We start from the raw sequence: 14,969 nt of genomic DNA, 5'->3' as shown, positions 1-14,969 counted from the left end.
TGAGACAACCTCTGCTTGGAGAGAGCCTTTCCCTTCAGCTTCCCACCATAACAGACAAAGAGCTGGTCTGAGGTCCTGAAACACTGCGTTCTGTCTACATAGATGCGAAGAGCACGTACTGGACAGAGCAGTGCCAAGGCTGGGTCTGCCTCCTCCGGGGGCAGCACTTGCAGGTTCACCACTGCGAGGTCCCAAGAGGGTACGAGAGGAGAGCGAGGATGATTCAGTCTCCTCGCTCCTCTCAGGAACCTAACGATCAGGTCATGCTTCCCCACAGACTTACCTTCTATTGGGTCATGATGTGCGGCAATGGCGGTGACATAGACCTTGAGGGTGGAGGGAGACAGCCTTCGCTCCAACCGTTCTTGAAGAAAGTAAAGCAAGACACTGATCGAACATCTCCGGGGGTCTTCTCGGTGAGAAGAGCACCAGTTGCCGAAGAGGTTCCACTTTAACGCATAGACGTGTCTCGTGGACGACGCTCTAGCGGAAGTGATGGTAGACACCACCGCTGGTGGTAGGGTACTCAAACCTGCCTTGTCCCGTCCAGGAGCCACACGTGGAGGTTCCAAAGATCGGGACGAGGGTGCCACAGGGTGCCCCGTCCCTGAGAAAGGAGGTCCTTTCTCAGGGGAATCGGCCAAGGACGTGCTGTCGCGAGGAGTATGAGTTCGGAGAACCAGGTCCGGGTGGGCCAGTACGGCGCGACCAGAGTGACCTGCTCCTCGTCCTCCCTGACCTTGCGCAGGAATTGCGCAAGAAGGCTCACTGGGGGAAACGCATATTTGCGGCCCAGCGGCCAGCTGTGCGCCAGTGCATCCGTGCCGAGCGTGCCCTCGGTCAGGGAATAATACAGGGCGCAATGGGTCGAGTCGTGAGAGGCAAACAGATCTATCTGTGCGTCCCCGAACTGGTCCCAAATCAGCTGAACCGACTGGGGATGGAGTCGCCAATCTCCCGGGAGGGGCTGAAGCCGTGAGAGCTCGTCGGCTGCACAGTTCAGGGCTACGGGGATATAAATGGCACGAAGCGACCTCAGATGCTTCTGACTCCATAAGAGGAGGTGGCGGGCGAGTTGCGACATACGGCGGGAGCGCAGACCACCTTGGCGGTTGATGTATGCTACAGTCGCGGTATTGTCTGAACGGACTAGTACATGCTGGCCCCTGAGCACGGCTCGGAAGCGGCGCAAGGCGAGCTGTACAGCCAGCAACTCGAGGCAATTGACGTGCCATTGGCGGTGGGGTCCTGTCCAGGAGCCCGCGGCAGCACGTCCATTGCACATGGCACCCCAGCCCGTGGTAGAGGCATCTGTCGTTACAACAATATGCCGGGAAGCTCGTTCCAGGGGCACTCCGGCCCGTAGAAAACTGAGGTTCGACCACGGGGTGAAGGTCTGACGGCAGGTCGGAGTAACTGGTACTCGGAGAGTGCCGTGTTGCCATGCCCACCTCGGGACTCGGTCGCGAAGCCAAAGCTGAAGCGGTCTCATATGAAGTAATCCGAGCGGTGTTGCCACGGCTGCGGATGCCATATACCCCAGGAGCCTCTGAAAAAGTTTCAGTGGAACCGCACTCTTGCCCTCGAACTGTCTCAGGCAAGTCAGCAGTGACTGCGCGCGCTCGCTCGTAAGCTGCGCGGACATGGCGACCGAGTCGATCTCCATACCGAGAAAAGAGATCCTCTGCACGGGGCAAAGTTTGCTCTTCTCCCAGTTGACCCGAAGGTCCAGACGGGCTACGTGGCGGAGCCCCAAGTCCCTGTGTTCGCAAAGCTGATCTCGAGAGTGAGCTAGAATTAGCCAGTCGTCGAGGTAATTCAGAATGCGAACCCCGTGTTCCCGGAGGCTGCCTCGACGACCTTCGTGAAGACGCGAGAAGACAGGGCTAGCCCGAATGGGAGAACTGCGTACTGATATGCCTGCCCCTCGAAAGCAAACCGCAGGAACGGTCTGTGTCGAGGGAGAATGGAGACATGAAAGTAGGCGTCCTTCAGGTCGATCGCTGCAAACCAATCCTGGTGCCGCACACATTCGAAAACGCGTTTGGCGGTGAGCATCTTGAACGGCAGCCTGTGAAGGGAGCGGTTCAGAACGCGCAGGTCCAGGATTGGCCGTAACCCACCGGTTTTCTTCGGGACAATGAAGTACGGGCTGTAGAAGCCGGTCCTCATTTCGGCTGGAGGGACAGTCTCGATCGCACCCTTCGCCAGCAGGGTGGCAACCTCCGCTCTCATGATAGGGGCATTGCCACCGACCATAGTGGAGCGGACTCCCCTGAAGCGGGGAGGAGACCACGCGAACTGAATCGCGTAGCCGAGCCTGATCGTTTGTGCAACCCAGCGGGACAGGTTGGGAAGCTCTAGCCAGGCTCCCAAGGACTGTACCAGCAGGGTCACGCGAACCACAGACTTCCCGTCGGTGGAGCAGCGAGGCGGTATGGCTGACCCAGACGTGGACGGCATATCGGCCCGGCATGGGGGTACAGTCATAGACCGCGTCCTGACAGAGGAGACCAGGGAAGGACGAACGTTCCACGGTGGTCTGCTCTGCCAGGGGTCTGGCGACAGAGGAGGGTGAGAGCGGCACGGTCCGGGGACAGCGCGCACTGTCATCCGGCTCTGGGACAGAGGAGGACGAGGGGTGCACGGCCCGGGGGCGGCGCACCGTGTCGTCCGAGAACTCTGTGTGCTTAGAGATGGGAAGTCAGCTCTCTGGAAAAAGAGGTTCTCCCCCGGCCCTTCACCGGGGAAAGGAGTGGCCCTGCAACCACCTCCTGGAGAACTGCAACCCATCTCTGAGCTGCCCGTAACGGGAGCGCCGCTTTGCCTGGCATTTGGCAGGCTGCGGGGCTGGTACGGGCTGGGGCGCTTTCCTGCGACCACCTCCACGGCGCGGCCCGGAGCTGCTGGGGCCGGGCGGGAGGGGGCGAAAGTCGCAGGAGGGCGCGTTCGGCGGCAATCTGACTGAGGCGTCTGAGCCGGCGGCAGCAGCTGGCCGCGGGGTCAGAACGTGTTTAGTAGCCTCAGTCTGCTTCTGGGCGGCCGAGAACTGTTGGCCAGAGTCCTCGACCGCGCCGCCGAAAAGGCCAGCCTGGGATATGGGGGAGTTGAGGAAGCGGGTTCGCTCAGCCTCGCGCATATCAACCAGGTTAACCCAGACATGTCTGACCACACAAGTGGACATCACCTGAGCGTGCGGTCACCTTCGTCACTCGTAGAGCGAGGTCGGTGGCGGCAGGCAGTCTCTTAGATGAGCCCTGAATCAGCCCTACCCTCGTGCATGTCATTGAGCACCCCGAAGGATGGCAATAACATGCAGTGAGACGGCAGCCTGTCCGCTGCTCTATAGGTCTTTGCCACCGGAGTAGACAAAAAACCTACAGGCATTGGAGGGGTGCTTAGGGTCGCCACGCCAGGTGGAGGCGCTGTGGGGGCACAGATGTGCTGCCACAGAACACTCCACGGGGGGAACCCCAGTGTACCCATGGCCACGGCCTCTCGAGGGCAGAGAAGGTGGAAGAGGCTGCTGAGCAGTCGCGAAAGTCAAAGGAGACTCTCACGACCTCATGACCTCTTCATGCACATCCGGGTAGAAAGGATTTGGGTTCGCCTCCCCAAAACCAATCATCAGCCTTGAGTGCTCGAGACATGGCAGAGTAATCCACACATGCCCGATACTTGCGGCGGCCCGGGAAGCATAGCTGTCAACTCTGGATCAGACTCGCTATGTTGCACACCCGAGAGTGGCAACATAGACGAGCCCTCACTTCCAAAGGACTCCAGATCACCTTGTGACGCGGCGATAGACATGATTTCATCAGCCGGGGAACTGAATGAGATGCCGGCCCGCTCTGACCAGCTAACTCCTTCAGAACCGCGCGGGTTACAATGTTAAAGAGAGGGGTGTGGACCACGGATATTAATCGGCGGTTTAGTTCCACACCAGCCATCTCAGGTCACCCTGGCCACCAGCCAAAGTATTCTCTCACGTGGAGAAAATAGATCGGGTGTGGATGAGGGGACTCTCACTCGGTTGAGCTCATTGAGTCTTGACCGTTACATTGCGATGGTCATGTTCCCCTTCGAGAACGTGACGCATCCGCGAACGCTGTTCGAACGTGGTCGAAGCCCAAACACGTCAAAACAGCGCTCGTGCCCATCAGCTGAATCTATCAGACTACCGCACTCAGAAATGCTCGGGCAGATCGTCTTTAGAAAGACGCGCCGCGTGCACGCTCTTTTTGTGTGAGAATAGCTTGCAGCAGTGCTGAAGCGCCCAGGGAGAAGCACACACGCTGATCAGATCAGCAGGCAGGAATGTGAAACTCGCTGGAACACGCCATCACACCAACACCGACTGGAAGCTGCTCGTCTTGAAGATTCTCGAAGATAGTCAAAGAATAGACTGCAGGAGTGAAGAGAACATCTTGGCTCCGCAGCAAAAACATATCTGCATATTGCCGGCTTTCTCCTTTTATTCCCACGAGGTGGGGCGGAGTTGCGCCATGCAAATTCCGCAGACCCATGGCATTTGCTTGCCATTGGCTCATTTTGTATACTCGAAGTCGATAGGCTTTCTAAGCGAAACCCCCATTCGTCGTCATCCGACGGAACTCGGAGTGACAACGAAAGGGAACTATCTCTCCATATATCAACAAGATCATGATAACCAATAACATTTTTTAAAACTTCTGCAGAACTTGAGTGAGGCTCATCGTGATTCCTATCTAAATCAGTGTTCGTACCTCCAACTACCACAACATTATCCTGTGGGTACTGTGACAATGCATCTGATAACTTTTCAAAAATATCTTACGCTCTTGTCCAACATTTGGAGCATATACATTAAAAAAAGAAAAACCTATTTGTCCAACCATAATATCTGCTCTTAAAAGTCGACCAGGTATTATCTCAAACATAACTGGTTGATTAAAGACACATGAAGGAAAAAGTATAGCAACACCAGCACTAAGATTAGTCCCATGGCTCATTAAAATATTTCCCTTCCAATCACACTTCCACTGCGTCTGTAAATCAGAATGAGTCTCTTGAAGCATAATAATGTCTGCCTTTTTAAGTTGTAAATAATTAAACAGAGCAAGTCTCTTTGTTGTGTCCCGACATCCATTGATGTTAAAAGATCCAATATTTAGGGATGTCATGGAAAAGATAATGTTAGGGTATCCAAAAACCCAAAATAATAAACTGACAATGATGACCCCTATAGTCTTTGAACCGGGCTTTTAATCTTTTTTTTTTACAGTGCTCAGGTATTTTTGGAGCCTGTAGCGTTTAGGCTGATCAAGCTCCTCCAGTGTTGCCTTTCTTATTGCCATCGTACATGAATCAACGAAGAGTTGTAAATCTGGGAAGTATTTCTCAAGTTTTGGTTTTCGCTGGTTAAAGGTATTGTCCAAAAAATTATTAATTTGACTAACAGTATAATAAGGATGCTTTAATTTAAAATTGTGACCATTCTCTGCAGGCCCTCCCTGAGAATTTGCAAAAATAAGATTTTCTGCTATATCAGAAGTGTCACTATCAGAATCCATCTCACTTCCTTCTATCAACACACCAGCATCGCCCTGAGACAGGCTAAATCCTGATGCCTGCGGATCGACCAACTCTCCGCCAGGCATCACGAGCTCAGCCCGCTCTACTGGTCGCTCCGGTTCACCGATTGCGCCGGCGGGATCTGCGTCAGCGCGCTCTACTTCAGCCCGCACTGTGCTGTCATTTACACTTTCAATGGTATTCACGGAAGAATGTGTCAAATCGTCAACGTGCTCGTTCGTTATAGGCTCGTTAGCACCTTCTCCATCTTCAGAGGGAGAAGGCGCTTCAATTACCTGATCGATTCTGTCACTGGCACCTTCATTATTTACTGGAGCAGAAGGCAATTGTTCCGTAGAATGATTACGCTCATTCACATTAGGGTTAGCCTCATCATTCATTGAACATACCAGTTTTGTATGACCGTACTTCCCACAAGTAAAACACCTCATTGATTCAGTACTGACATAAATGGTATAATCTTTACCCAGCACAGTGGTTTTCGCTGACATATTCAAGGATTTAAATTCCGAATTCAGGATCATGAAAGTCTGACGTCTAAATGACATCACATGTTTGAGTTCTGGATTTTTTATTCCTAAAGGAATCATTTTAATCGGCCCCACTAGTTTACCATAGCGTCCTAACAAACGCTCGAGTGAATCTTTAGAAATGAATGGGGGCACATTCGAAAGGATAACCTTCTTGGAAGGACTCGACAACGGCAAAACTGATAAAAAAGTATCTCTAAATCTAAACTAAATAAAGAGAAAAAGAAAAAAGTAACAACTCACTCAAACACGCCGCACACGCTCAGACGCTCACACACTCCTCAGACGCCCGCACATGCGCACACGCACAGAGAGAGAGAGAGAGAGAGAGAGAGAGAGAGAGAGAGAGAGAGAGAGAGAACAGGGGGACTGTGGCAAGAAAAAATGATTGTGCTAATGCAAAATGGAAAACAAAGTACTCCTCTGGAATATCATGGATTTTGGGGTTTTGTGTAAGGTGCACAACATACCTGTGGGGAAACATTGGGCCAAAACATCTAAACCTCACAGAACAATCAAATACCAAACATAGCATTAACCAACAATACAAAAACGAGTGTTTATGTATTTATATTTTCAGTTTTGTTAATACAGTTGATTAACAATGCTGTGGGTTGAAATGTGTAGAGCATTTGGAGTGTGGATGGTTAAGATGTTTGGATGTCCTCTCACAGAGATACATCATATACACAGTCTGACGTCACGAGGAGTGCGAGAGGAGAGATATCAGAGAGTGAAGTCTGTGCACTGCTTTCTTCACATGATCCCAACAATGCCTGCAGCCTAATACAGTATTAGAGGAGGACGAGTAAGACAGGGAGACACACAGAGAACAAATAGAAACGAGAGCGATAGACCATCTCAGTTACAGCAGATGACTAAAAGATGACTGTGACGAATCAGACATGTGAGGCAGATCCATTTGCAACATTTTAATAAGCAGTCTCAAGCAAACATAAAGCATTTCAGTAGAAGGATAACACAAGGCAGATATGCTTGTAAGGACCGGACAGGAGCCCAGGGCTGTGGCCAAAACTCAGGGTCAGAGACAGGCTTGGTATGGAACGGGCAGCAGAAAACAGGAAAACCGGAGACGGGCAAGGTTCAGGGCTGGCGGCGAGAATCAGAGTCCAGGTACAGGCAAAGGTCACTTGGCAGGCTGCAGACAGTCAGAGAGGTTAGTAACAGGCTAGGCTCAGAACACAGACAATCAGGAAAACTAGAGAGCGCTCGGACATGAAACATAGGGTGAGACAATACTTCGCCCAGGGCGCCGAGTTAACGAGGAGAGCCAACCCCCAGAGCCAGCCCCCCCCTGGTTTTCTGGGTGTTACAGATCCGACAGCGTTAAATGAATTTGCTCGTGTCTCGGGAGAGCGTGGGCCACCAGTAACAGTTTTGAAGGAGCTGAATGGTGGCAGTGATTCCGGGATGCACGGAGCTGGGAAGGAGATGCACGTTGTCTGTTACACTGTCTTGAAGTGTTTCTGGCACAAAGATTCTCCCAGGAGGACAGTCCGTAGGTATCTCAATGTCAGCATTGGCTTGAGTGCATTCGGTTTCAATATCCCACTGAACAGGTCAGAGAACGAGATCAGGGCAGATAACAGGTTCAGGAGCTGGAGCAGCTGCCTCGGAGTCAAATTGATAAGACAAAGAGTCAGCCTTGGTATTCTTTGAGCTGGGACGGTAAGTAACCGTGACGTGGAACCGGGAGAAGAATAGTGACCACCTGGCTTGACGTGCGTTCAGTCTCTTGGCCGTGCGAAGGTACTCCAGGTTCTTGTGGTCTGTGTAGACTGTGAACGGGTGAGTAGCTCCCTCGAGCCAGTGGCGCCACTCCACAAATGCTGATTTCATGGCTAATAGTTCGCGGTCTCCGACATCATAATTTCTCTCTGCTGAGCTCAACTTCCTGGAGTAGTAGGCGCAGGGGTACAGCCTGGGAGGATCGCCCTGACGTTGAGAGAGCACTGCTCCTAGTCCGATGTTTGAGGCATCCACCTCCACCACGAAGGGCAACTCGGGGTTAGGATGGTGTAAGATGGGAGCAGAAGTGAAACTTTGAGCTGTCAAAGGGCCTGCCACTGAGCTGAATCCACTGATGAAACGACGGTAGAAATTAGCGAAGCCCAGGAAACGCTGCAACTCCTTCAAAGTGGAGGGTTGGCGCCAGTCTACCACTACTTTAACCTTATTCTCATCCATGGCTACGCCCTCTGGGCTGATGACGTATCCCAGGAAGGTTGTGGAGGTCTGATGGAAGTCACATTTCTCTATCTTGGCGTAGAGTTGGAACTGGATGAGTCTTTGAAGTACAGCTCGGACATGCTGGATGTGGGCTTCGTGGGTGTCCGAATAGATCAGAATATCGTCTATGTAGACGATTACGCTTCGGTGGAGCAGATCACGGAAAACATCTTTGACGAAGGATTGAAAGACAGCTGGACTGTTTGAAAGCCCGAAAGGCATAACGAGATATTCATAGTGCCCTGTGCTTGGGGAGAATGCAGTCTTCCATTCGTCCCCCTCTCGAATTCGAACCAGATTATTGGCAGAGCTTAGGTCCAGCTTGGTATAATATTTGGCTGTTCGAAGGAGCTCTAGAGCAGCAGGTACCAGAGGCAGCGGATAGCGGAACTTAACTGTGCATTCATTTAGTGATCTGTAGTCGATACAAGGTCGCAGTCCCTCATCTTTGGCATGTTCAAAAACCGCTTGGAAACGTTCCAGAAATTCTTCGTAAGATGAGAAGGCGTACCCATCCATTCTCCAGACCGCGGTGATCCACTCCAGCGCGCGTCCGGTGAGTAATGAACACACAAACACGATTTTGCTTGCATCTGTGGCGTGTAGGGAGGTCTGCTGGGCGAGATACAGTGAACATTGCAATATAAAGCCCTTGCATTTACCTGGGTCTCCCTCATATTTCTCGGGAAGCGCGAGGCGTGGATTATTGCTCACAGCATTAAGTCCGGAGAAAGAGCAGGTGTTTTGGGCGTTGAAATGGCCGTGGGTCCTGCCGTAGACTTCTGCAGGGTTTGAACCGCTGAAATCAATTCCTCCGTAAGAGTGGTCAAACGGGACAACTGGTGGGGATGGGTGGCCAGCTGAGAGGTGGGGATGGGTGGCCAGCTGAGAGGCTTGGGCGGAGAAGGCGGCCGACAGAGCAGTCATTGTCACTGGATCCTCGTTTGGCGAAGTATTCTGTGACGAATCAGACATGTGAGGCAGATCCATTTGCAACAATTTAATAAGCAGTCTCAAGCAAACATAAAGCGTTTCAGTAGAAGGATAACACAAGACAGATATGCTTGTAAGGACCGGACAGGAGCCCGGGGCTATGGCCAAAACTCAGGGTCAGAGACAGGCTTGGTATGGAACGGGCAGCAGAAAACAGGAAAACCGGAGACGGGCAAGGTTCAGGGCTGGCGACGAGAATCAGAGTCCAGGTACAGGCAAAGGTCACTTGGCAGGCTGCAGACAGTCAGAGAGGTTAGTAACAGGCTAGGCTCAGAACACAGACAATCAGGAAAACTAGAGAGCGCTCGGACATGAAACACGGGGTGAGACAATACTTCGCACAGGGCGCCGAGTTAACGAGGCAGATATAGCTTAGGGACCAGAGTTCATACAGAACAGGTTTAATGCAATCAGAGCGTAACAATCCCTACTAAGAAGGAGTATGAGACACTTAGTATTCGGGAGAGAGAGCACGGGACTGAGAGTGCAGGGAATCACTAGGGTTAGACGCCGTAACAGAGACGAGCTAGAGATGAGATAAGGCTGAGAAAGAAAAAGGTGCGTATGGATACTGGAGCGAGTGTGCTGGGAGTAGAGTGGAATCTGTCCGACAGGTACATGTCTCCATTGGCCAGCGGATATCAAACTTACGATGTCCTTAAGCCGAAACCTGAAGCTTGGTTTTATTCACTGTGAATTCAAACAGCTCTGTGCTTTTTATTCATCACAATCTTCTCACACGTCAAGGACACACATGGCAATTAGTAATTTGGAAACATTCATTTCTACCTCGAGAGTCTGAATGATGCGATTAGTGCACTTATCACGAAATCTGAATTCATTATTTTTAAAAGAGTCATTTATATATATTTTTCTCCCTAAAGGTGTGTACGGAAAATTTACAAACTGTGTTCTTACATTGTCAGATTGATAGTAAGCCTACAATAATAATTTCAGCCACAGATGGTGATAGAGAGTAGCCTGGTTAAAACCAGACAATTCTCAGTTGTAACTGAGTTATGGTCTGGCAAAGCGTCATAGACAAATCATTTCCAGAGGGGCGTCACCAACGGACGTCACGGATAGACCTAAAACCAATCAGAGCGATGAAGGAGATGACGTATGCAGACGTATGTTTCTCCGAGTGTTGTTCTTTGCTCGGTTTTTAACAAAAAGGAAACGTTCAAATCGCTTAAAACAGACGCGATAGCTGACTCGAACGAGTGATGTTCGACGGCGGCATCCATCTCTGTAATGTAGGCTAAAATCTGCTTCAAAATTACAGCGCTGTCGTCATCGTGTAAAGCCCGCCCCAACGTTTCTGATTGGTGCCTCGATTTCGACGGATTGGAAATGGGCTTGAATGAGCTCTTTGCCAGACTAACTTTCAGAGCAAATCTAAATTTGCCGGAAGTTGTCTGGGTTTTCCCAGGCTAGATTGAGAGGCCAACGTTTCTTATTGCAGTTTCAATATGCTCTGTAAAAAATTAAGAGACCACTGCAAAATTAGCAGTTTCTCTAGTTTTATTATCTTGAATAATGCAAGGGAAACAGTTTATATTTTATATTCAATTTTAAACAACACAGTACTAATATTTTAACTTATGAAGAGTTCAGAAATCAGTATTTGGTGGAATAACCCTGATTTCCAATCACAACTTTCATGGGTCTTGGCATGCTCCCTATCAGTAGGTCACATTGTTGTTGGACAACTATGTCAATCCTGGCGAAAAATTCAAGCAGTTTGGCTTCATTTAATGGTTGGTGACCCTCTTGCTTACATTCTAGAGGTTTTCAGTGGGGTTCAGGTCTGGATATTGTGATGGCCATGACAGGGTCTTAATCTGGTGGTCCTCCATCCACACCTTGATTGGCCTGGCTGAGTGGATTGGAGCATTGTCCTGCACGAAAAACTAATCCTTCAAGTAGTGGAACATTGTCAGAGCAGAAGGAAGAAATTTTTCTTTTAGGATAATCTTGTACATGGCTTAAGTTATGCAAAGACATATCTTCCTGATTCTAGCCATACTGAAGAATCAACAGATCATAACCAATCCTCCACCAAATTACACAGTGGGTGCGAGAGACTGTGGGTTGTAGACCTCTCCAGGTCTCTGTCTAACCATTAGAGGACCAGGTGTTGGGAAAAGCTGAAAACTGGACTCATCAGAGAAGATCAGAATCAGGCAGATCTGTCTTTGTGAAGGACGAGTGACGCAAGCCACTTACAAGGTTATCCTGGAAGAAAACATGCTTCATTCTGCTCTGACAATGTTCCCCAACTCGAATAATATATGTATATATATTTTTTTAGCAGGACAATGCTCCAATCCACACAGCCAGGCCAATAAAGGTGTTGATGGAGGACCACCAGATCAATACCCTCTCATGGCCATTGCAATCTTTATTAATAAATCAATTTATTAAACTGATAGGATAATTAGTGTCTATAATTTTCCACTGTGATCATTGGCCAGGTAGCACTAATGAACTAGGATAATTAGACACAAAGACATGCATAAACTCTTTTCTTCCACAACACCCTTTTTTCCCCTTTTATTATTCATCAACCATCCTAGCACTCTGCCCTAGTACACCAACAAGCTCTTCCTCAAGCACACCAGTGATCTTTGTGTGTACAGTAGTGCCCTTGGGCTTGCAAGCACATTCTCTTCACTTTAAGCTTCTCTCCACCTCATAGCCTCCCTCATTATACCCTCCTTATTGTCAAGGCTCATTTAGAGGCCACCAACATCGCCTCATTCAAATTAAAAACCTGCATTCCCGGGGCTAAAGCTCTCTGTGCTGCTATGCCCAGTGGGCACTCAACTTCAATTTACCCCAGGATTAGAATCCCGACTGCTGCTCCACATCCGCCAAGTTCAAGAGGGAGTTCTGAGAAAAGAAAAGGGTCAGAGATGGGGTTTTAGAGTTAGGCCAATAATGCAAAATCAGTATCAAGGGCAGATGTCCGTGCTGAGCTGGACGTTCTAGGTCAGACTATCTAAAAGTTAAGGCCTGGGGGGATGGGGGTAGTGACAGACAGGTTTGGGTCACAATGGAGCTGTCAGGTCACATAGAATTGGATCTGAATGAGACAAATTAACCTAGGAAACAATGTATAAACAGAAATGGATCATAATTTCAGATACGTTGATCCGGTCTGTCCACTTATAATCTTAGTGGAGATTAATGTCATATTCTCTTCCGATAGCGTTTTTTAGAGAAGTCTCAGAACTAGCACGCATTCGATTCCTCCTCAGCTCACTGAGTAGTGCCCTGTCAGCATTATTTGACTGAATAATTACACCCCTATAAGCAACTCACGCCTCTTGTATGCCCCCCGTACCTCCTTACCCCTGCCTCTCTGCCAAAAAGTTTCTATTACTCTGATCACATAACAGGCACATTTGCATCCCTTGGGTGGACATGCAATTATTCCAATAATGTCCTGCTAGTCCAGTCCTCAGTGAGTGTGGTGGAATGTGGTTTGACAGGCAGTGGACAGAGAAAAGAGGCACCATGAAGCAGTATCAAATGCTCTTATACCCCTCCCCTCCCCCTCTTTGTGTACAATAAACCCACTTTCCCAAAGAATGGTTATACTTTTATTTCTTGGGCCATATACTGAATAAGAATAAGAATAATTATTTAACATAATTTGTTTAATGGATTTTTCCCCCACCAAGCTACTGTCTAGGCCAGTTTAGCAGATATCAATACCACTACCTTCAATTCTATTAAATAAATTTAAAATAATAATTACAATAATCATACTCATAATTGCAAGGAGAAAATTAGTCATAGATTTAAAATTATATTTTAAAGTAATAAATTAGGTCTAAATTGCAAGATTGTTTTTGTATATCATTTATTAACAACAATTAAAGAATATGATCTAATTTCTAACCAAGTTAAGTAATTTGTATCTTATCCATATTAAAATCCATGTTAAACCAGTTATTCTTTTTACAGCCCTAATATATACTTTATACTTTGCAGCTTTATAATCCCTTGCATAAAGCATCGTAACTGGGCGCACAGAGAGAGAGAGAGAGAGAGAGAGAGAGAGAGAGAGAGAGAGAGAGAGAGAGAGAGAGAGAGAGAGAGAGACCAGTGTATTAATCAGTGTAATAAACTCACAGCTCATTAATACTGATACCCCCTCCGTAGACATGATTTTGGGTCAGTAAACTATCCTCATCAATACCCTGCAGTGATGGCTGCTAACTTTGCCAATTAGACAAAGATGAAAAGACTTGGCCTGTTTGTTAACAGATTTTTAAGGTCCTCTGTTACCTCTACTGTGTGTAAGTGCAACTCCAGCACTTTATTCTCTCATTGGCATGCCTGACTGCCGTGACATTTAGTTCAGGCAAATTGACTGTTTTCTTTCAGTCTCTTAAAAGTACTGTACTGTCAAAAAAACGTCATCAGAGAAGGTGATGCCAGGATATTTGTTGTTTACTGAATTTATGGGGTCCATTATTTCTGCTCTCAGTGTAATTATATTTGTATTACCTGCTGCCTGTCAAGGTCACAGCTGTAGACATTTTCAGCTGCTCTTAAAATGTCTGACCTTGCCATGGGCTCACAGCAAAACGTATTGGATAAAGAGTGAGTGGCTTACTATAAGACACACATGTACTGCAGGTAAAAACTACAGTAATCAGTCAGACTGCAAGCTGTCTGAGGTCATCTTAAATAAAGCAAATGTGAGCATTACAGGCAAAAAGCACTGAAATTCCATCACCTTGCAGTGGATAATTAAAATACTCTTGTGCGAATGGCTATCTTAGTGTGAAATATTCCGTCTCTGTTACGTATGTAACCCTCGTTCCCTGAAGGAGGGAACGTAGACGTAGTCGGACGCACCATACTGGGGTGGGTTTCCCAAAAGCATCGTTAGCTAACTATGGTCGCAAGTTCCGTCGTTATCAGCATAGTTCAACGAGTCGTTGTTTCCAGAAACCATCGTTCTAACGGACATTCGCAAACAGCATCGCAAAGTTGTGTGGTTGGAACCAGGGCTGGACTGGCCATCGGGCATACCAGGCATTTTCCCGGTGGGCCGACGTGCTTTGTGGGCCGATACATCTCGTACTTTAATTATTATTTTTTTTGTCTGAACGGCCCATAAAACTCGTACATCGGCGGCCCATTGCGTTTAGTTTTGTTTAATTGGCGGCTCTGGGATCTTTGTGCCGGTGTAATGCATTGGACAAAAAAGTCACGCGTAGGTTTTTTTTTTTCTTTTCTCACAGACCGGCGCATGATGAAACGCGTAGATCAGCGGCCCATTGGTTATTTTCTTGATTGACACTGGGCTGGTCCAATCACATCTTTAAATAGCTTTGAGTGAGCGAGCAGTGTGTGTATCTGTCAAAATAGTCAGAGCGATGGAGAAGAAACGCAAGGAATGTGCAGTGAAATAGCGTGAAAAAAAAATAAACTTCAAAGGCCCTTCAAGTGTCTGATGAGGATAGTAAGGAGGATAAGGAGAGAAATAAGTGAGTGTAGAGAACTGTGGTAAGCAGAACTAGGCTACTTTCAGAACACTTAGGCTATGTTGGAACCCACTACCCAGTTACGCATTATTTCCACATCTGCATATTTGATGAT

The sequence above is a fragment of the Rhinichthys klamathensis genome, unplaced genomic scaffold, assembly GCF_029890125.1.
Source record: "Rhinichthys klamathensis goyatoka isolate OS25496 unplaced genomic scaffold, OSU_Roscu_1.1 h1tg000186l_1, whole genome shotgun sequence".
Taxonomy (NCBI): Eukaryota; Metazoa; Chordata; class Actinopteri; order Cypriniformes; family Leuciscidae; genus Rhinichthys; species Rhinichthys klamathensis.
The sequence above is the reverse complement of the archived record's forward strand: the minus strand, read 5'-3'. Positions refer to the sequence as shown.